The sequence below is a fragment of the Mus musculus genome, chromosome X (genome assembly GCF_000001635.26).
Source record: "Mus musculus strain C57BL/6J chromosome X, GRCm38.p6 C57BL/6J".
NCBI classification, from domain to species: Eukaryota; Metazoa; Chordata; class Mammalia; order Rodentia; family Muridae; genus Mus; species Mus musculus.
This window is the reverse complement of record NC_000086.7, coordinates 135955597-135976936: the sequence shown is the minus strand read 5'-3', so window position 1 is coordinate 135976936 and position 21340 is coordinate 135955597. Positions and strand designations below refer to the sequence as shown.

Genomic DNA, 21340 nt, shown 5'->3' with positions numbered 1-21340 from the left:
CTCTGTCTCTCTCTCTTTCTCTCTCTCTCTGCTTTGAGGCTGCCATGAAGTAAGTAGCGCTCCTTAACTATTCCACCATGATATAATGTCTCATGGTAGGCCTAAAAGAGCTATCTTAGTTCAGTTTGCTTTACATGGCTTGCTGAGCCTCCTTCTTTCCTTCCTTCCTTCCTTCCTTCCTTCCTTCCTTCCTTCCTTCCTTCCTTCTTTCCTTCCTTCCTCCCTCCCTCCCTCCCTCCCTCCCTCCCTCCCTCCCTCTCCCCCTCTCTCTTTATTTATTTATTTATTTATTCACCTTACCTCTGGATTGCAGAGCCTCTTTTGTCCTCTCCTCCTAATCCCACCCTCACAAATCTCTCCTCCCCTTATTACCCTTTTCCCTTCTCCTCAGAGAAGGGGAAGACCCACTTGGGTATAACCCTGCTCTGGGACATCAATTCTCAGCAAGATTAAACACATCCTCTCCCACCGAGACCCAATCAGCAGTCCAGCTAGGGGAAGAGATCTAATGGCAAACAAAATTATTAGAGACAGCCCCTGCTCCAATTGTTAGGGGATTTACATGAAGACCAAGCCTGTTTCCTTATAGAACCCAGGACCACCTGACCCGGGTCCCACCCACCATGGGCTGGGCCTTACAGAATCAATCACTATTTAAGAAAATGACCTACAGAATTGATTGAAGTCTGATATTACAGGATCATTTTCTTGATTGATGCTCCCTCCTCTTTGATATCTCTAACTTGATGTTAAGTTGACATATAACTATGCAGCTCAGTAATATTATTCAGAATGTCTTGCATTAATATGTAGCACAGATTTCATGGGTTTTAAAATAAAATCTTGAGAAAGTATTACAAAGATATATAAAGAAATATAACTTCATATATAATGATAAAGATATTAAGCTACAGGTTTTAATGAAAAAACACTAAGACAGCTAAAATTTTCAAAAGAAATATAAAGTTTGTATTTTTCTCCCCCTTAAAGCAATGATCTGGTTAATGTGAACTGAGTATTGGCGCAATGGGTTTTAGTATATTTTAAATTGTATTATTACTTATTCTAATATTCTTTAATGCCTTCCTGGATAAAACGTAGTTGGATTTTTATATCATCTTGTGTTTAACAGTGTCTTTAAACACTCAGATAAATTTTATTACAAGAGTGCAGGTAAACTTATTAGCATTCATATAATAAAATAAATATGTAAAATCTTATTGAACATTTCATAATGTTATTTTATAAAAGCAATTACATGCAGATACGGTCATAATAAAGGTAAAGGAGGATTGAAAATATCACACGTGACCAGGATTTGGTTTTTTGTTCATATACATAGCCACCAATCTACTTAGCAGACTTTTAGCATAAAAATAAGCTGTAATATCGTCCATCTCATATAAAGTTTTCACTTTATGATAATAGCAATGCTTAACTTTCTGTCTGATGACTCCCAATACTTCTACCGGAAATCGTTCCTTTTCCAAGCAATCTTCCAGAATGTTCTGAAAGGTAGTTGGACTGCAGCAGCTCCTCTAGCCTCTCCTTCTCAGTGGTGTTCAAACTGTAGTTCAGGATTCCGTCACGAGGTGGCACCAAAGCACCCCGTTATTAAATGTCTGCAAAGAAGCTTCTACAATGTGCAGAAAAATATGACGTCGTTCTTAAAACCAGTTTATAAAGAGAATGATTCCAATTCTTTTAGAGGACATAAAAATTATATTATGTGCATGAGAAACTGTAACAGAGAACCTTGGAAGAATGGTGGGAAGATTTCGTGGAAACCTGCATAGAGTAAGCTAATAGAGGGTGGAGGTCTGTTCCGGAAGAGGACCCCTGCACAGTGTGGTCCCCACAGAACGAGTAAGAGATAAGTCAGGGAGTACCCGCGAGGCTTGTGGTCATCAACAAATGAAATGGCTTTCCTATACAAATGAGGTTTTCCGGAAGATCTAGAAACACAATTGCCTCATTTGTTATTCTGTGCAAAAAGATACTCCTCCTTAAAAGGAAAAGAAGCCCCTTTACCCTTTCACTGTCTTCATTCTGGTGTCATGACCTATAAAGCCCACCCACACACAGATGTACGATCCCCTCCTAAGAGCAAACGTGGGGTGCCTGTGTCTGATTCTGAATTACTTTGCTCCATATAACAATTTGCAGATCCATTCATCTTCCGGAAATTTCACGGAGGGGGGGGGGATATCGAGGGTAATAGAATGCACGTCGGATGAACACGACCAAGGCACTATCCTATGGGGAGGCAGGACACAAGCGCAGGTGAGCTTCGTGAGAAGATGAGCAAAGGAGCCTTTTCTTTGTCTTTTAAGGAGGAGTATCTTTTTGCACGAAGTAACAAATGAGACAAAACAATTAATTTACTGTGTTGCTATGCTGGGACCAGCGTGGCCTTGGTGGGAACAGGATGACATAGTTCCCGCCCCTGGGACAGGGCCAGCAGGTGTGGGCCCCTATGAATATCGATGGTTGCCATGGGCATAAGGCTTGTTTGTATAATAATGTACATAAGTTCGCGTTCCTTCAAGGAATGCCCGCCGTTAGTGCTAATGACTCCATGATCAGCGGAGACAACCCCAGTCTGGGTGGCGAAGGTGTGGCTCATGTTTCAGCAAAATGGTAAACGCTGGGACCTTCAGGGCTGCCCCTTAAGGATGTGTTAAAGAATTCTAAAAACACAAGTTCAAAAATATATCATTTCTCAACTGTGTAAAAATAGAAGGATGCACTATGAATTGTATAAGGCGCTTCACAGATCTAAAGGCACAAAGAGCTAGCTTGTCATAAGATACAAAGAGGCAGCTACAAATGCAGGCAGATTCTTGAGTTCAAGGTCAGCCTGGGACAGAGCAAAGTTAGGCCCAGGAGTGGTAGAAACGGTAGTTTCCTGCCAGATCCTACCCAGAGATCTATTCAACTGTGTTTAACTTTGGCAGGCAGATCTCTGGATTCTTTTACAATGTTAAAAAAAAAAGTGTGTGCTTGTGGTCTCCCAAAGAATTAAGGGGCTGGGGTCACAGGTTGCTGATTCATCTGCTAATGAAAAGGAAACCTGGAGTAAATGACTGGATTGATATGTAAAATAAAAGCCTGGGCTTTTGATCTGTAAGAGAGGCGCTAATTAGAACAGCTTGGAGAACTGTAAAACACAGAGATGGGTATGGAGCTCTCCAGAGAAAGCAGAGCCAAGAGAAAAAAAGCAGAACCTAGAACAGTCTGGAAAGCTGCCTTGAACACAACATAGGTTGCCAGCTCTGACCCACAATTTGACTTGGAGTCCTGTTTCACTGCTCCCAGACACCCCTTCCCCCCACCCCCAACCGCACTCTAAGCCAAGGCTAGTCCTTGACATTTCCAGGTCTTTTGGAAAACTTCATTTGTATATTAAAGCTCACAGGTACTCATGGATTTATTATCTCTTACTCTCTCAGTATCAACAAAACCATATGTGATCATGTGCTAGATTAAAATAATACACAAACCAAGAAATAGAAGAGGGGGAAAAGAAAGATGGAGGTGGATGCTGCCTGGGCAAGCGAGTACGGAACCTGCCGGGAAGGACAGTGGAGCAGACATTCCTGGATTTTCTGGGATTACAGGAAACCACTTTTGTGCTATCAGTGTTTGGACATGTAAGGCTGAGATTGATCCCTGCCTCCCACCCAGCTAAGATAAATGTTCAACAGTAAGTGTCCAGGGTGTCTAGGTGGAGGAAGAGGAAGGAATAGCTCCCTTCAAATCCTGCCAGTTACCTGAAGAAGTGTGTGGGTAGAAGCTGACTTACCTTCTGTGCAAATCTCTGAATTCTGCAATGTTAAAAGAAAATGGGTGCACGCTGCCTCAGTCTCTGTGAGTTTATATCAGCTTTGTTCACTTCATTTACAGGGCCTTGTTCTCCTGCTCTCCTCCATCACCTTTGGTTCCCACACTCCTTCTGCCTCTTCCTCTGTGGGGTTCCCTGAGCTCTGAAGGGAGGGATTTGATGGAGACACCCCACTTAGGACTGAATATTCCAAGGTCTCTCTCTTTCTGCATTATTTTTTGGCCGATTCTCTACTTGTTCTCATCCTAAAAACAGGTTTTTTGTTTTTTCTAAGTTTTAGATCTAAGGCAGATATCATGAAAATAATTTAATTTCTCGGTTTCTTATGTAAGGAAAAACACTAATGAAGCAAAAAACTCAAGACTTTTAGAGGCAGAATTTCTTCTTGTGTATTTGAACATCTTGCAATATCTATTCAATGATAGTCCTTTGAACAATCAAATTCCACACAAGTTTCATGTTGCTAGGAAGACAGATGTGACTTTGAACTTGTTATATCTAGTGGGGAAACCCCCACCCAACTCCTGATTCAGCGTGCACCCAAAAAATCACGAAGGACCATCTCTTGATGTAATTACATGAGGACGTTTAATGACGGACGGAGCTCTGGACTGACATGCATCCCACACAGGAGATAACAGATGTCGGCCACGAGGCTTGAAAGCTAGGGGTTTTTATGGGGTAAGGGGCTTAGGGGTGTGGAATTTAGCATAGCGACACACTATTGGCTTATTCAAACATTAACAGAAAGGGCATCAGGACTTTGTTCCTGTGGGCTGGGGGCTTATCTTTGTTCACATAGCAACCAGTTGATGTATGACTTTACCCGGCACCAAGGGGCAAGAGACAGAGGGGAGGTTCCGGCCAGATGGTGTTGACTCAGATAATATAGCCCTGCTGGTCCTTGCATACCTTTTTATCTTTACAGTCAAGATGTTCTTAGGAATGCCTTAACAACAGCCCTGCCCTGGCATGCCTGGGGGCTGTTCTGCTTTGTTCTTAGTCCCAGGCCGAGGCCATGGGCTCCTAAACTCACAAGTTCAATATTTTATCTTCCTTCAAACTCACTTGGTGAGCTGCAGGACAGGTCATATTTAGGAAACAAAGGTATAGTATTTGTACAGCATCGGCTCTTGAACATCTAGTTACATTTCTATATTTATAGGAGTATGTTGGGCACAAGTACAAATTCAGAAGTACCCAGACCATAACTCCAGCTCTCTGCTCCCTCCCTAGAAGACAAAGCTTTGCTTGTTCCCAGCATTTCTTTGGACACTAATTTTTCATTCCTTTATCAGATATTTTTTTCTTGCTATTTCTCCTATTCTTCCTTCTTTCGTTCCCTTCCATTCTTAACTCTCTTCCTCCTTCAAAGATTCCAAAGAGATGCTTCCACATTGTCTGTTTTCATTCTTTTTTTAAGCCCTGACTCTTGAACTTTATCCTATTGCAATTGGTTTCTGCCCATATCAATGGAATGCACATCTTCTCGAAGGAAGCCAGCTACTCTTTAAATCACGAAGTTCACCTGATTTATACAAATATATTAGCATACTACATTTTATCTCTAATGACTCTCCAAAACAGGCATGTCATGCAGCCTATTTATTTTTTCCTTTTTATTTACTCTTACATTACTTAGAATCACATTAATTATTTATTCATACATTACATCCCTACTGAAGCCTCCCCTCTCTCCACTCTTCCCAGTCTCTTCCCTCACCTCTCCTCTTCCCCAAATCTATTCCTCCTCTGCTTCCCTTCAGAGAAGAGCAGGCATCCCAGGGATATCAACCAAAATGGCATAATAAGTTATAATAAGACTAGGCACAAGTCCTCATATCAAGGCTGGAAAAGGCGGCCCAGTAGAAGGAAAGGGGACCCAAGAAGTAGCAGCCTGCTTCTTCAACAGCAGATCTTTGACAGTGTCCCAGGCTCAGAAGTATAATATAATGGATACTAATCCAAGCTGTTTCACTCCCTGACTGAGCAGCCTTGAACAAAGACATCACTTTCTCTGTCTCAGTTTTTCACTCATAAATGAAGATTCGCCACATTTTCTGCTTTGTGAACATACAGTAATAACTAAATGACTGGACACCTTTTATTTATGAAGTACTTTTCAATGTGCTGGAGAGATGCTTTCGTGGTTAAGAACACCTACCTGTTCTTCCAGAGTACCTGGGTTCAATTCTCTCTCTCTCTCTCTCTTTTTCTTTTTCTTTTTCTTTCTTTTTTTTTCGAGACAGGGTTTCTCTGTGTAGCCCTGGCTGTCCTGGAACTCACTTTGTAGACCAGGCTGGCCTCGAACTCAGAAATCCGCCTGCCTCTGCCTCCCGAGTGCTGGGATTAAAGGCGTGCGCCACCACGGCTGGCCTGGGTTCAATTCTCAGCTTCCAGTGGTGGCCTCAAAATACTGTGTCACAGCAGTTCCAGATGAGCTGGCTCCTCTTCTGGCTCAGTAGGCACTGCATACACATGGAACACACAAAGACATGTAGGGAAAACGCCTACCTATAAAACAAAATGAAAATGAATCTTTGAAAAGTACTTTCCACATAGCAAATTTTAGCCATTTTAATGTCATTTTTCTCCTGATTGGTCATTTGTAACCTTACTAGCCCTATGGCATGAACTGGTGCTTGCACTCAATGGACTTTGAGGTATGCTACTAAGGGCACTGTAGGTTACAAAAGTTAATGTTTAGTTTATGCATATACGTGCTGTGATGGTTTGTATATTCTTGGGCCAGGGAGTGGCACCATTTGGAGGAGTGGCCTTGTTGGAATAGGTGTGACCTGGTTGGAGTAAGTGTGTCACTGTGGGTGTGGACTTAAGATCCTCATCCTAGTTTCCTGGAAGTCAGTCTTCCACTAGCCATCTTTAGATGAGGATGTAGAACTCTGGCTCCTCCTGCACCATGCCTGCCTAGATACTGCCCTGCTCCCACCTTGATGATAATGGACTGAATCTCTGAACCTCTAAGCCAGCCCCAATTAAATGTTGTCCTTTATAAGACTTGCTTTGGTCATGGTGCCTTTTTACAACAGTAAAACCCTAACTAAGACACATGTATGTATTTCTATAGAAATACAGAAACTAATGAAAAAAACTCATGTAGAACATTATACGCAACTCATTAGAAGACTCTTTGATAGGTCTATTATAGTGCAATATTACTTATTTACTCTTCCGTGTTGCTTATAAGCAGAATACACATCTACTGTGCTTGGAATTGTACAAAATAGTCAAAGGGGAGGAAACAAGCATTCTCAAATCCAACATCATAAAAGGCATTGCCATTTAGAATGGGAAATGTTCTTTAAAAAATGTTTCATTTTACATATATGAGTGTTTGCCTTCAGGTATGTAAGTGCACCACACGTGTGCCTGGCACATATAGATGTCAGAGGAGGGTGTTTCACTCCCTGGAACTGGAGTTACAAATACTTGTGAGCTGCCGTGTAAATACTGGGGACCAAAATATGGTCCTCTGCAAGAGCAGGTTCTTAACTACTGAATTATATCTGTAATTCCCAAGAACAGGGGATATTCTTGAAGCTTACAAAGGCTGTCAGGATAAGGAAAGATCTTGCAGAAACAATAGAATTTTCCTTCAATTTCAGCCCATATCAATAGGCATTAGTTTACATTAATTTCCTGTTAACTGGAATAAATGAAGCTACTGGTTTTTTAGCTGTATGTTCTTCAAAGACATGTTGACGTCCCACTTCTAAGTACAATGTAGTCTCGCTATGAGTTACGATGTTAGTAAATGTGATCATACTAGGATTAGGTCAATATGGTGGGACTTAAGTTCAGTATGCCTTGTGTCCCTGTAAGATTAAATACCATTGACACAGAAACATACAGCTAGAGCAGTGGATGGCAGGGGCATAGATTAGAATGATGTCCCTGCAAAGAAGAAAAATCAACAATTCATGACCTCCATCAGTGCCCGGGGAGAAACAAAGAAGGATTCTTCTCAGAGACTCAAAATGAACAGGACAGTTAATACCCGTGTTTGAGACATTCAATTACTACAACAGTGAAGGTTTACATTTCAGTCGTTTTAAGGCATATTTATGGTGGTTTCCTTTGTTTTTTTTTCTATGAGCTGTAAGACTGTAAGCATTATGTAAAAGTCAGAAGTAACGACGTTGAAGAGTTATAACTACTTAGGAGCCACAGAGCCCATGTTCAAATCTAAGTTTTATCCATTCCACAGATTTACCCTCACTGTGCCTCAGTTCGCTTTTATTTAAAATCAGATACCAGTAGCCACTCCATGTGTGTTGTTATAGATTTAACAGTTACAAGAGCGTCAAGAACTAAGGAAATCCTAAGTCTTAACAACTTTCATTTTCATTCCCGAATGAAGTGTCATTTTATATCATGTGGATTAATATTTATTGGCATGCATTAACTTTTATAATATGATGTCCATAGTAGTGGTATGAGAATAGTTTATAAAGACATCATTATCTTATTGTATCATTCTGTTTCTTAAAGATATGATTCATTTTTGTCTACTAGTATATCTAAGTTAATAATGCTAATGCTTCTCCATGAATAATAGAGTTTAAGGTATATTTTACAAGTTTCTTTCTTTCATGTATTCCTCACTTTTGTCTACAACAAGAGAATCCCTGATTTGGGAATTAAAAAAAAATAGGACCAAGTAAGTATCCCCAGACCATCCTACAGAAAAGCAAGACAGAGATAGCAGGAGAAACTTAAAGCTAGGGGAACTAGGAAGCAGATAGTTTAGAACTAGTTTTTCTATCTACATGACAGTCCAAGAGGTGTACCATCAGCCAGGGATGTTAAAGATTCTCAAGGGATAAGCAGGTACATCTCCTAGATAACCCACATTGTTAGCAGTCAGTATATACCTGCTTTGCTGGGTTTCATTGAAGTACATTAAGTGAAATGAGTTTCCCACTGAATTCTCCAAGCATAAAGGCTATTTAATTGGCATTAGTCCCTGTGTTTACCTACCTAATTAATCCAGCAATGAGTCCAGAGGGGAGGCAAGGTGACAGACAGTGAAACTGTCCAGCACTCAAGCTCCAGAGTCTCCCCTGGGATTCAGTACAAAAGCAGAGTCACATTTGGTCCAGGGCCCTGGGAACAGCCACAGAATATGCTCTTGCTCATTAAAGCCTAGAAAATAAGAAAATGGATATGTGCATTGTAACAGCTCTAATAGAATATATGCATGCAAGAAGGCTCATTTTAGTCCTCTAATTGAAAATATGCATGGAGGAAGGTGTGTTTCGATTGCTCTAATAGAAAATATACATGAGAAGAAGCACAGTCTATTAGTTCTAATGGAAAATATGGAAGGAGGCACATGTCCAAGTCACATGCCAAATGTTAATGTCTATTTGTTCTTCTTTATCCCTCTAAATAGATTAAACATACAAAAAATCCACATTTCATATGAAGATTTGTACTTTTGAAATAAAACTGCAATGACATTTATTAAGAACAAACCCCCAAAATTCTTGTTAATAATCATTACAAGACAGGAAGGGGGTTACTATAATTACAAAAAAAGCCCTTTGAATAAGTTTAAAGTGTATATGTGATTCTTTGTATCTTAATTGAGAATTTAAAGATATTGCAAGTTTTACAAGTCTGTAATACTTCCTACAGAGCAATGTCTACATGAGTTTTCACTTTGGTTACAAAATTTACAAATGGCACCTGTTACTTTAGAAATAATGGGAAATGTAGTTAATTTCAGACACAAATAATCAGCAACCATACTAATCATTAATTTAATAGTATCATGCCTTCTTCTGTTGATATTATGTTCTCTGTGTATGTAGTCATAATGGACATTCATTGTCTGTGGCGTCTACTTGTCTTGACACTCAATAGTTGCCAGATGGCATGAAATAAATTTTGAGTCATCTCACATTTATAGTGAACTCTATCTTCCTTTCTGTCCTTCATTATTGAGATATGGGAGGGGGCTTTTGTGAGTAGTCATCTCACCCTGGATAAATATTTCACAGGAGAGAATGAAGAAGATTCAATCAGAAAATGGTGTTTTCCTTAAAACTATCAATGTTATAGCTCTGTATGCATTTATCTGAAATACTAACATATAAATAAATCAGTTTAAGTAATGAGATAAAAGATACTAGTTTGGATTTTTAAGTTTTTTTTTTATTTTACTCGATTTTTTTTCAGTTAACGAAACATTTATTTGTGACTGATTAGCCAGCAATTAATGAAAAATAAGGCTTTGAATTTTCCTCTTATATATTTTTACATAATTTTATTTTATGTGTATGAGAGCTTTGCCTGTATAAGTGTACCACATGTCTGTCTGGTTTCTACAAAGGAAGGTATAGGTTCCTTTGGAAGCAAAGTTATTGGTGACTATGAGATACCATGTGAGTGCTGGAAACCTGTGGAGAGCTCTTGGGGCTGCTTCTAGGAATCTGGCAAGAATATTTGACATTGGGCCAGGACAAGGAAGTAAGCTCAAAAAACAATAGAGCTGAGAAATATGTTCTTTGTATCTTGGACATCTTGATAAGTCCTGAATTCAGTGACCACGGGACCTTTGCTTATGCTTTGCTTGTTCCTTGACTACTTTGTTTATGCCTTCGGACTGACCATATTCTTCGTATGTACCTAGAATGATATAAAAGCAGACTGGGAAAAATTAAATGTACTTCAGCTGCAGTATTAGCTGGGGTCATACTATAATGGTGTCTAATTGTCTTTTCTTTCTTGAATCCTCATTCCCTCCCTCCAGACCCTGCGGACTGACTGAGCTGGCTTGGTCAGGAACCCAACCTGGTGTTCCTACATGCTGAGTTGTCTCTCCAGCTTTAGACTTTTACTCAGGTTTATCACAGTTGCTTGCTTGTCAGCAATTTACTGAGATCACATTGCCCACTTACCTTCTTTTGTCCTTCCCATCCCTACTGAGCTGGTTCTTCCAAACTAGTGTCCCTCCTACTTGGATGTCTTCTGTTTCCATAGTCAGGTCTTCTGCTTGTGTCCACAGCAGCTTTGTGTTCCTTAACTCCATATCCAGACGACAGCTTTGTAGAGTCCTACTCCCCATCCTTCAGCTCTTAAAGCCTTTTTAGCCCTTCTTTGGCAATGTTTCCTGGGTCTCTGAGTACGTGATACAGATGTCCTATTTAGGGCTTAGCACTCCTTTGATCTTAGCACTCTGGCAAGTTATGGAATATCTGTTTTCACTGTCACTCACTGATAAACATGCTTCTCTGATAAAGGCAGAGAGCCTCACCAATCTGTGGGTATAAACACAAGCATATAGAAGGCGATTTACATACATGTTCATTTAGCAAAACATCAGTATTAGATTTCCTCCTGGGGCCCATGACCTGCAGCCATAGTCTTTTAGTCAGGTTTACATTGAGTACATATTCTGTGCTATGGAGTAGGCTTCAGTTTTAATCAGAAATTGGTTAGTTTCTCCTAGAATAGTCATGCCAGTATTGCACCAGTGGTAATATCTATAGAAATGTTATCAATATTAACTTATATATAATATGACAATTTTCACCCATTAAAAGAGAAAAGTGGTATTATATTTGTGCATATTTTAAAGTTGAAAGGTTAAAGCAATAACCAGTCAATGCTAAGATGGAGGACCCTCTCTCTATAGAAACTAATTATGTACAACTCTGTCTTAGTTTATTTTCCTAAAGCTGTAATAAAAATATCCTGTCGGGTGTGGTGGCACACGCCTTTTTAATCCCAGCACTTGGGAGGCAGAGGCAGACGGATTTCTGAGTTCGAGGCCAGCCTGGTCCACAGAGTGAGTTCCAAAACAGCCGGGGCTATACAGAGAAACCCTGTCTCAAACAAACAAACAAACAAACAAACAATATCCTGACCAAAGGAATTTAAAGGATAAAGTGTTTATTTGGCTCACAATTCCAAGTTATAATGCACCACCGTGGGGAAGTCAAGCAGCCGGAACTTGAAGCAGCTAATCATATTACATCCATAGCCAAGAGCAGAGAGCGATACCTGTATGCAAGGATTCATTTCCATTTCTCCACTCTTATATAATCCAGGATTCTTAGCTTAGAGAATGATGCTATCAACAATGGTTTGGGGTTCCAAATAATCAAAATAATCCCCAACAGATATTGCCTGCAGGCTAACCTAATCTAGACAACCCCTCCCTGATACTCCTGGGTGATTTCAGATTCTGTCAAATTGACAAGTAAAACTAACCATCACACTCTTAAAAACCTAATTCACATTTAGATCCATGTAGTACAAGGGTGGGTGGGTGGGTGAGCTACCAATGGAGTAGGAGTAAGCAACTCTAATTTCTAGTTTGAGCAAAACATTTTCCACGAAAGAAAATCAGCTCTTAAGAAGTGGTTGATTGGCTGGGCAGTGGTGGCACATGCCTTTAATCCCAGCACTTGGGAGGCAGAGGCTGGCAGATTTCTGAGTTCGAGGCCAGCTTCGTCTCCAGAGCGAGTTCCAGGACGGCCAGGGCTACACACAGAAACCCCGTCGAAATGGTTGATCATACTATTTGGACAAAGAATGTGTCAATTAAGCCTAAATTAAACTAAATTACAGTAAGTCCTCAAAAAGAACAGAAGCTAAGATAAAGGAATCCCCACAGCATAAAAAAATAGAACATTTTTAATATCTAGTGACTGAAATAGATTAAAACATCCAATATAGAAATAGCAACAACTAATAAAGATGATTAACAAAGTAATAGACCAATTTAGCTTCCTTGGGGGACTTGGGAAAAGAAATTCACTGTTTGAAAAATTGAAAATACTGCAAAAGAATTTAGCATTCATGTTATCTTTCCTAGGCTAACACACTTGTCTATTACTAATGAATAGAGTAATTTACAGCAGAATCTCAGCTAATGACTATAAAATAAATTACAGAATTAGAAAATCAACTACAATAAGTCACAAAGATAGATTTTTGTTTGCATAGTTTGTAGCAATCTAGAGACTTAAATAAAAATTATCTTTTGGCTGCTTCCATATAGAAGTTTCATTTCTGCATAATATCATGGTGTATTTCATTTTTAGACTCTTGGCAGTAGCTGTTTATACTGGAACTCTTCCCTTTTCTACCCAGAATTTTAGAAATCTCGGTAGGATGAGTTTGTATTCACTTCAGTTCCACTCAATGATATTCATAATGTAGTTCAGAATTCCGCCAAGAGATGGCACCAATGGACCCCATTATTGGGGAAAACTGCCTTGGTTTAACTATGTATGACTTGAAAGCAGGAAAGTCAGGAAAGAGAAGAACCAGTGAGAGGTGGGGAGAAGAGGGGGAGAGTAGTATGTCAACAGTCGAGCAAGGTACAATGACACATCAGTATATCAATGAAATTCATTGTTCTGTGGTTAAAAATTAATTGAAATACAGAAATAAAGCACATACATTGTGCTTGTATATCATACAAGGAGAAAAATACCTCAATTATGACCTAGCTTATAGCTCTACAAACAGTAATTTTAGTACTGTTCAAAAATACCTTTAATGAATGTAAACTCATTTCATCCATGGGATGAATTATCAGGTAGCCCCAGCCTTCTGTGGCAGTCAGTAGCTTGTAGGGAGGTATTCTGAAGTGCAGTGCACATGGAAGGTAATGAAGAAAGAATGGCGGTGTCAAAAGTGAGGTCTTGGTACCTGTGTCTGTGTCCGGGAGATGGGTTGAATGAGAGGGGATGGAAGGCAGCCTGACAGGGCTCTACAGAGAGGAGTGAGTTTTTTCGTGATGATTTTTTTCTCTCTCTGGTCATCGAAAGATGCCATCTTCGACTGTGTCTCTGTAGCCATGGCAACCAGAGAAGAACAATATATTGCTAGCCAGGCCCTTAGTAATGGTAATGTAGCTATTGTCATTCCTTAGGGAGAGTCCCGCAGACCCTGATCTAGGATGCTATGAATAATCCCTCTTCTAGTTGCAAATTATCTTACAAGATACTAGGGTATTTAAGATAAATAAAAGGCTGATTGAAAGTAAGGTTCCATAAAGCGATTTCCAAGAGGTCACCATTCCCCATTGGACTGGATTTTGCTGTGAATGTAACCCCTTATATCTGTTTTGTAAAAAAGCCTAACACATTCATTGATCTCATCAAATTTTACTTTGATGAAATTGTTTTTCAGATCCTCACATCTAGGCTCTCAGATAGACGCTGTTACTTGGGGTAAGGGTCCTGCTCAGACAGCAAAGTGCAGTCTCAATTATTTCTAAGAAAATGTCAAGTAAACGCTAAGGTCATCTTGAAGGGGTTTCTACCAATTCTGAAACAATTGGTGCATCAAAATATATAATAACCAAAAAGTCTAACAAAAAATGGGAGCCTGAGTCATACGGATAAATGTATTAATAAATATGTTTTAAATAAGAGAAAAGGAAAATTTTTGCACTAATTATTCTAGAAGGATTAGCAGTGCAGGAAATGACAGATGTTTTAGTAATAAGTGATTCAGGTAAGAGCCCTAAAATGGAAGCTCTAGTGTTATCTGCACCAAATCACACAGCAGTCACTGTGTCACCATGGTAACCATGCTAGCAAGAAGAGATGGAAAAAAACAACAAGTTACCACCCTATTTTGTTTTCAGTATGAGACAGGAACCCATGTACGCTGACATGATGCACAGTAATTAACCTTATGTGTCCCTCTATCAACTTACACAGCAAACACTACTGGAAGCCTCAGTAATCCATATATTAATGTATACATAAAACCCACAGGTTATTTCCCCCTCTCTTGCCTTCTGTCTCTTCTCCCTCCCTTTTCTTTTTCTCTCTTCCTGCTCTAAGATTCCCAGAAACTCATAGAGACAAACTGCTGAAGGGTTAAAAAAGAAGAAGAAGAAGAAGAAAGAAAGAAGAAGAAAAAAGAAAGGCCACACAATCAATACATTGAATTCTGAAAGCATATCTATTTAAAAAAATCTTTTAGAAAATATCTTTTTCAGGTCTCTAGCGACGGCTCCTCAATTAAAAGCAAATATTGTTCCTGCAGAGGGCTCACATTTGGTTCCCAGAATCCAAATCAGGTGGTAAAGAACTGCCTCTACCTCCAGCTCCTGGGAAGTCAGTGCTTCTGGCCTCTGTGAGCGCCAGCACTCATGTGCACACACAGGATTAAACACTCACCATCTAAAAATTAACGTTTTTGCAGATATGATCTATTGCACTGGCTCTAGGACACATTTTTTTCTTTTTTAGTTCCCATACATTGCCAAAAATCTAAGAGGCAAACCAAAAAGCACAAGTAAGTGCAATTACCTTTTCTTATCTGAGATTGTTAACTCTTCAATAACTACTGTCAAACATTTGGCTGCTGAAAGGTCAATGAAAGGAAAATATATCACAAGTGAAATTTAAAAGTTACCAGGATGTAGATGTAGCCTAGGGGTAAAGTACTCTCCATTTGATCCACAGTATTGAAAAGAAAGATTGCTATTTACAGTTGTAAAAGTTAGCAATAGTCTGCCATCTGATATCTACATATTGCTGAACACTACAAAACAGAAAATAAGCATCTAAATAGGAGACAGCATATCTATGAGTTTCAAGAAAGCACTATTAGACTGTTTTCTTCCAGCTATTCTATGGATATAATGTGACTGCCACAAAATTACTAACACACATCTTTAAAAAATAAATTAATTAATTAACAATTTGGGTTGATTGTCAAACTCCTTATGTAAATTGAAATACAAATGCCTATTATATGAAATAACATTGAAAAAAGTCAAGTCAAAGAAAAAACCAATCTGATTTCAGGAATTCTTATAAACACAAACTACTCCAAAATTAATACTGGCATCAAAGTAAAGGAGATCAAAGGCAAAGAATAAAGGATTCAAAAACAGACAGACCATACACATTTGACCACCAATTTTTGAAAAATATACAAAGAAAATTCAGTGGAGGACAGACAGGGTAGTCTTTTCAGGAAATGATGTCGTAGCAACTGGATGCTCATATGCAAAAATGTAAACTGAAATTGATATGTTATTTCACAAACAGAACTCATCAGAATATACATCATAGATCTTAACATAAAACTCAAAATGCGACTTAAGAGACTGGCTCATTGGGTTAGAGCCATTTTCAACATTAGTATAAAATAAAGTCAGCGTTGCTATACACAGAGCAGTTATTCCAGCGCTATGGACAAAGACAGAGGGCTCCCCGGTACTTGCTGCCTACTGAGAGCCTGGTTATAGGCGGAGTGAGAGAGAGAGAGACTGAGGCAAAGAGCAAAGCTTCTCTGGCCTCCATTCAATCAGGGTACATCAATGTACACACTGGCATACACACACATGCAAGTGTACTACACAACACCTCTCTCTCTCTCTCTCTCTCTCTCTCTCTCTCACACACACACACACACACACACACACATTTTAATACCTTTTTTTTTGTTTTTAAAAAAACCTCAATGCTATAAAAAATGTAACGGAAAATCAAGGAACAAATCCTATAAATCTTGGGCTATGTAAAGATTTCACAAATAAGACAGCAAAACAACAGTCTATGTGTAAGCAAACTAAGAATTTCCTCAAAAGCGAACACTTTAACTCTTTGATTTAGACAGCTGAACGAGTTGAAAGGCATAGTTGCAACTAGGATAAAATGTTTGAACTTCATCCAGTTGTTAGAGGATTTGTAGAGTATAGAATATTGGACCAAACTCAATAAAAATAAATGCACTTTCCCTAAGTAAATTATGAGCAATATTTAAAAATAAACTCTGCAAGAGATACAGATATATGAAATAGCCTCATGAAAAAAAATGTACACTATTAATCACTAAAGAAATGTTAAAAAAGACAACCTGCGATGATATATTATTACATTCTAGGATTACATCCAAAACTCTAAAAGGCTGAATGTAAATGAGCACTGGCAAGTTTATTGAGGATGAAATTCTCCTACACAGTTGACAGCAATAAAAAATGTGCAATCATTTTGTAAGCAGTTTGACAATGTTTTTTTTTCCCCAATGTCAATCTTAGAAGTTTCCCGTGACGATCCAGCCCTTGAACTCTTGAAATATACGTCTAGACTATTAGCTATCCCTAGTCCTGCTTGTGGGAGCCTGGGGTCGCCTTTGACAATACACAGTGCAGAGTCACGTAGATTATTAGCCACCTCCAGTCCTGCTACTGGTAGCTTGGGAGAGCTAGGTATGGTTTGGCCCTACAGATAGTGGCAGAGTCCTGTAGGAGCAACTTCCATTCCCAGCCTTCTGGGTAGAAAACAGGCCATAAGTGGCTTCCGTTGAAGAGACCAGCCTGCATGTTTAACATTACTGGCGTTCCTATCTTATCTGTGAGTACAAGGACCTTTGTGCTCCCAACACAGTTTGACTTTGAACGGAATTTCATAAACAAGAAAAAAAAGAGAAGACATTTTTGACATTTTTGCTAACACCATACTATCATGACTTTTGAATACATTTATTTATAAAACATTGTATAAAAAGTGGATACTGAAGAATGTCCACAAAATCTTCAAATGGCCAAGAAGGCCTTCTCATCAACTGTGTATTTCAACTTTTTTTTTTTTTTTGATTTTTTGAGACAGAGTTTCTCTGTGTAGCTCTGGCTGTCCTGGAACTCACTTTGTAGACCAGGCTGGCCTCGAACTCAGAAATCCTCCTGCCTCTGCCTCCCGAGTGCTGGGATTAAAGGCATGCGCCACCACGCCCGGCTAACTTTTATTTTTAATCCTACCTGTCATGAGTAAATGATAGTGACAGGCAGGCTTGAGTGACAGGAGCAAGTGACACCATCTAGTGTTACAGTTTTCATACAGGCTTCCCGCTTCTTATCTCTTAGCTTTATTAGGATAATCAATCTTATGTTGGCCGAGGGAAGTGGAGCAGAGTTCAGTTCTGTAAGTGATATCAATACCACTCTTCTATGGACCCTAGGAAATTGGGATTTCTCAGACCTGACCAGCAGTTGGCTTCACAGATTCATGTGTATTGCCTACAAGGCCGACGTTCCTAGCCCTTGACAGAAAGCAGTGTTACAGCTCAACAGCCCGAGGTGTCTGACAGCACTGGCCCTAAAGGCGTGGCATATCTATCAAATTATTCTAATAATCAGGGTCTGCAATTGCTGTTGATGGGTTTTTCCAGTCTTTGGCTTTCTGTCCTGTCTACTTCTGCCAACTCCCATATTCCTGCCATGGCTGCTCTCTTGATCTGTTTAGTTGCCTTTTTTTTTTTCAGCTGTCAAGTAGACAGCTGCCTTTTCATTTCAACAGCTTGGCTTGCCTACCACTCAGCTGTTGCTGAAGCTAACACTGCAGCTCAACTGTCACTGCCCTTCTTCAGTCTCTAATGCTTCTTAGTTTTCCTTAAGGGAATACATAAGACAGTGTATTCTCCAGCCACTCTGTGTGACCATGAACTGGGAACACGGTTTTAGGTTACTCTGAATTGCATGTTCCAACGTGAAAGGAGTTTCCCTTAATTAGTCCAGTGATACTAGTGATGCTAGAGGTACAGAAAAGACTACTTGAGAGAGGTCATTTATTAGATACCATATTTCAACAAACAGAAAGGCATGCCAGGACAAATATATCTCCCACCCGACTCACCAAGCCTGAACATGTCTTTCCAACCAGCTCCTTACATGACACAGAAAAAGATGTTAGAGAAAGGTATTCAAGACAATCACAGAACATCTAGATGCACAAGAAGATATGTGCCTGTACCAGTCATATGACATCTTGCATACAAATGGGACTTTGTATTAGTGCCAATCACAGCCTTATCTCTTTATTATCAGACATGCCAGTCCCTCTGCTAGGCCACCAGGGAAAGTGCTCTTCCTTTGGCCTAGATAGAAATGTTTGCAGCGTCATCTAGATTTTATCAAGGTTTATGATTGCAAAATGTCTTGTACTAAGTATTTCAAGAAGCCCTTGTGTTCTTGCTCTGATGGAAGGGCATCCTGAGACACAGAGGCCCAGGACCACACAACTCTGAGGTGGGACAGTATTCCAATGGAATTTTGACAGAAGCCACCATTTTGAGGGTGTTTTACTGCAGCCGTAGGCCAGGGCAGGAAGGAGGCCAGCTGCAGCTTTGACAGCTTTTGCTGCAGGCCACTTAGGGGATACAGCCCTGGCTTTGTCTGTGCCTTCAGGAACTCAGGCAATCTGATGTGCCACTGTATACAGGGATGAGCACTGTATGTAATGCTCATCTGTGGAGCATTCGAAATGCCTGTTGCTAGGATAAGAGGTAGGGCAATTAGCTATTTGAATGATTGTCCTTTGTTTAAAGCAACCAGAAAAGCATGGGAGACTCTAACAGCTGTCAATTAGGAAAGCAAATTATTCCATTTCCTACATCTTAGCTTATTTACAGGAAAATGAACATCAGAAAGAGTACTTACTTATAAGAAAGTAAATATCATTGACATTTATCATTATCAATAATAGTAATTTTAACAGGTTTTAGCAACAGTTAACACCTGTCCAGTGCCCTAGGAAGAAGTGCTCTTCTCACCAGATCATTCTTCTCCATTAAGGAGATATCACAGTTGCCATGGTACCAGGTTTCTATAGCAACCATGATGTGGAGGTGCATACATTAACACATTAGAGATTCCTCACAAGAGACACCAAAATGCATTAGTTAAATGTATTAGTGACAAGCTCAAAGTTACCAATATGTATCAGTATCACATTAAAGAGAAGAAATGAAAGACTTCCCCTTGGAGTCGTTTAATAAAAAGCCTGCCCAATTTGGATTATCTAATTCTTTTCCTATCTCCCCTGTCACTCTGTAGCCTATGGGTTTTGGCTATTTGTAATGTTTGTTTTATGTGTCTAAATCTGTGACTGCATAAATTCTGCCTTGTATTGTCTGTGTCTGTATCTGTGTGTCTAACAAAGGGCTCTGGTTCTGTCTTATTGAACAGCACAAAAAGCATTACATGGGAAGGGGAATAAGGGATACTTTACAGAAATCCTTAGCAGAGTTTTACAAGAAATTAAGTCATTGATTCCACTGACTCCATTTGACCCCAATAGGAAACAAAAATGCTATCAAACAATATTTGTATGTTGCTTTTAGTGTTTATAGCAAATATGTAGTTTAGAAGGTCACTTTAGACCTATTTGCTGTTTTCAGTAAATGGTTACCATAACAAACACACAGATACACATATATACTCTTTGGGTCAGAGCCATGGAGGAGTAAATATCTTAAGACTAAAGCTACATATTACCATAGTTTATAAAAGCTGATTGCTTGGGAGATCTGTGATAAGTAAGGTTGACTGTTACATTTACATGCAGACTAAACAAACAGGCTGAATACACAGCATGATATCATTCTTATTTATTTATTTATTCCATCTCAAATGCTGTTCCCCCCAACACATCTCCTCCCCTTCTCCCCTGAGAGGGTAGGCCCTCTGGGTATCTCCTCACCCTGGCACCATCAAGTCTCTGCCTGGTTAGACACATCCTCTCCCACTGCAGCCACACAAGGTAGCCCTATGTGTCTGGGGCCTCGGTCCAGCCCGTGTATGCTCTTTGATTGGTAGCTCAGTCTTTGAGGGAAGGATTGAAGATATCATTCTTAAGTCTTTGGGGATTTTGTGGTGGTGGTTGTTTTTGTTTGTTTGTTTGTTTGTTTGTTTGTTTTTTTGTTTTTCGAGACAGGGTTTCTCTGTATAGCCCTGGCTGTCCTGGAACTCACTTTGTAGACCAGGCTGGCCTCGAACTCAGAAATCAGCCTGCCTCTGCCACTTGAATGCTGGGATTAGAGGCGAGCGCCACCATGCTCAGCTTCATTCTTAAAGTCTTAAATGACTTCAATGTGCATTACTAACTTTGTCTATGAGGTCCAGCAAAAAATTCAATTCCTTAGAATATAAGATGTTTTCATTATACTATATCAGCACTTGGAATTTTAACCAAGACACTAGTTATATCTCTACTGGGTATATCCACAAAAGACTTTATATCCTCCCACAGAATAATTGTGCAACCATGTTTACTGCTGATATATATATATATATATATATATATATATATATATATATATACACACACACACATACATACATACATACATACACAACATATGTGCTATATATCATATACATATGTGTGTATATCATGTATTTAATGTATATTATATTAATACACACATTATATATGTATATATTAATGTGGGTACAGGTCATAAAGCTGCAAAGTGGAGCATAAGGAGTGGGCAGAGGTTTAAGGAAAGAACTGGAGAGGTTACCAGAATCCATATTACATGAAGGTGCTAAGGGAATAAGTGTAGGTAGAAGGATTTGAGCATGGCAGAGAGTGAATGGCAGAGAGCAATGGAGGACAAAGATACAAAAATACAACAATGAGATCTATTAATTTGCATACTAACTCAAAAACAAGGACATGCATACTAAAAATTTCATGTTAGTATGCATTT

General features: G+C 39.4%; 1 long non-coding RNA gene across 5 annotated transcripts in view; it reads right to left on the bottom strand.

The window, feature by feature from the left end:
• The window catches only part of Gm31214, a 48731-nt gene that overhangs the window by 6714 nt on the left and 20677 nt on the right, over nucleotides 1-21340 (bottom strand). Inside the window, exons 1-4 of one of the 5 annotated variants that reach the window (XR_878241.2) lie at nucleotides 13535-14063; nucleotides 10771-11130; nucleotides 8846-9010; nucleotides 6131-6358 (exon numbers count right to left, since the gene is read on the bottom strand). This is a non-coding gene — a long non-coding RNA (predicted gene, 31214). The other 4 variants (XR_003953080.1, XR_878237.1, XR_387068.3 and 1 more) reach the window with 4 other exon arrangements.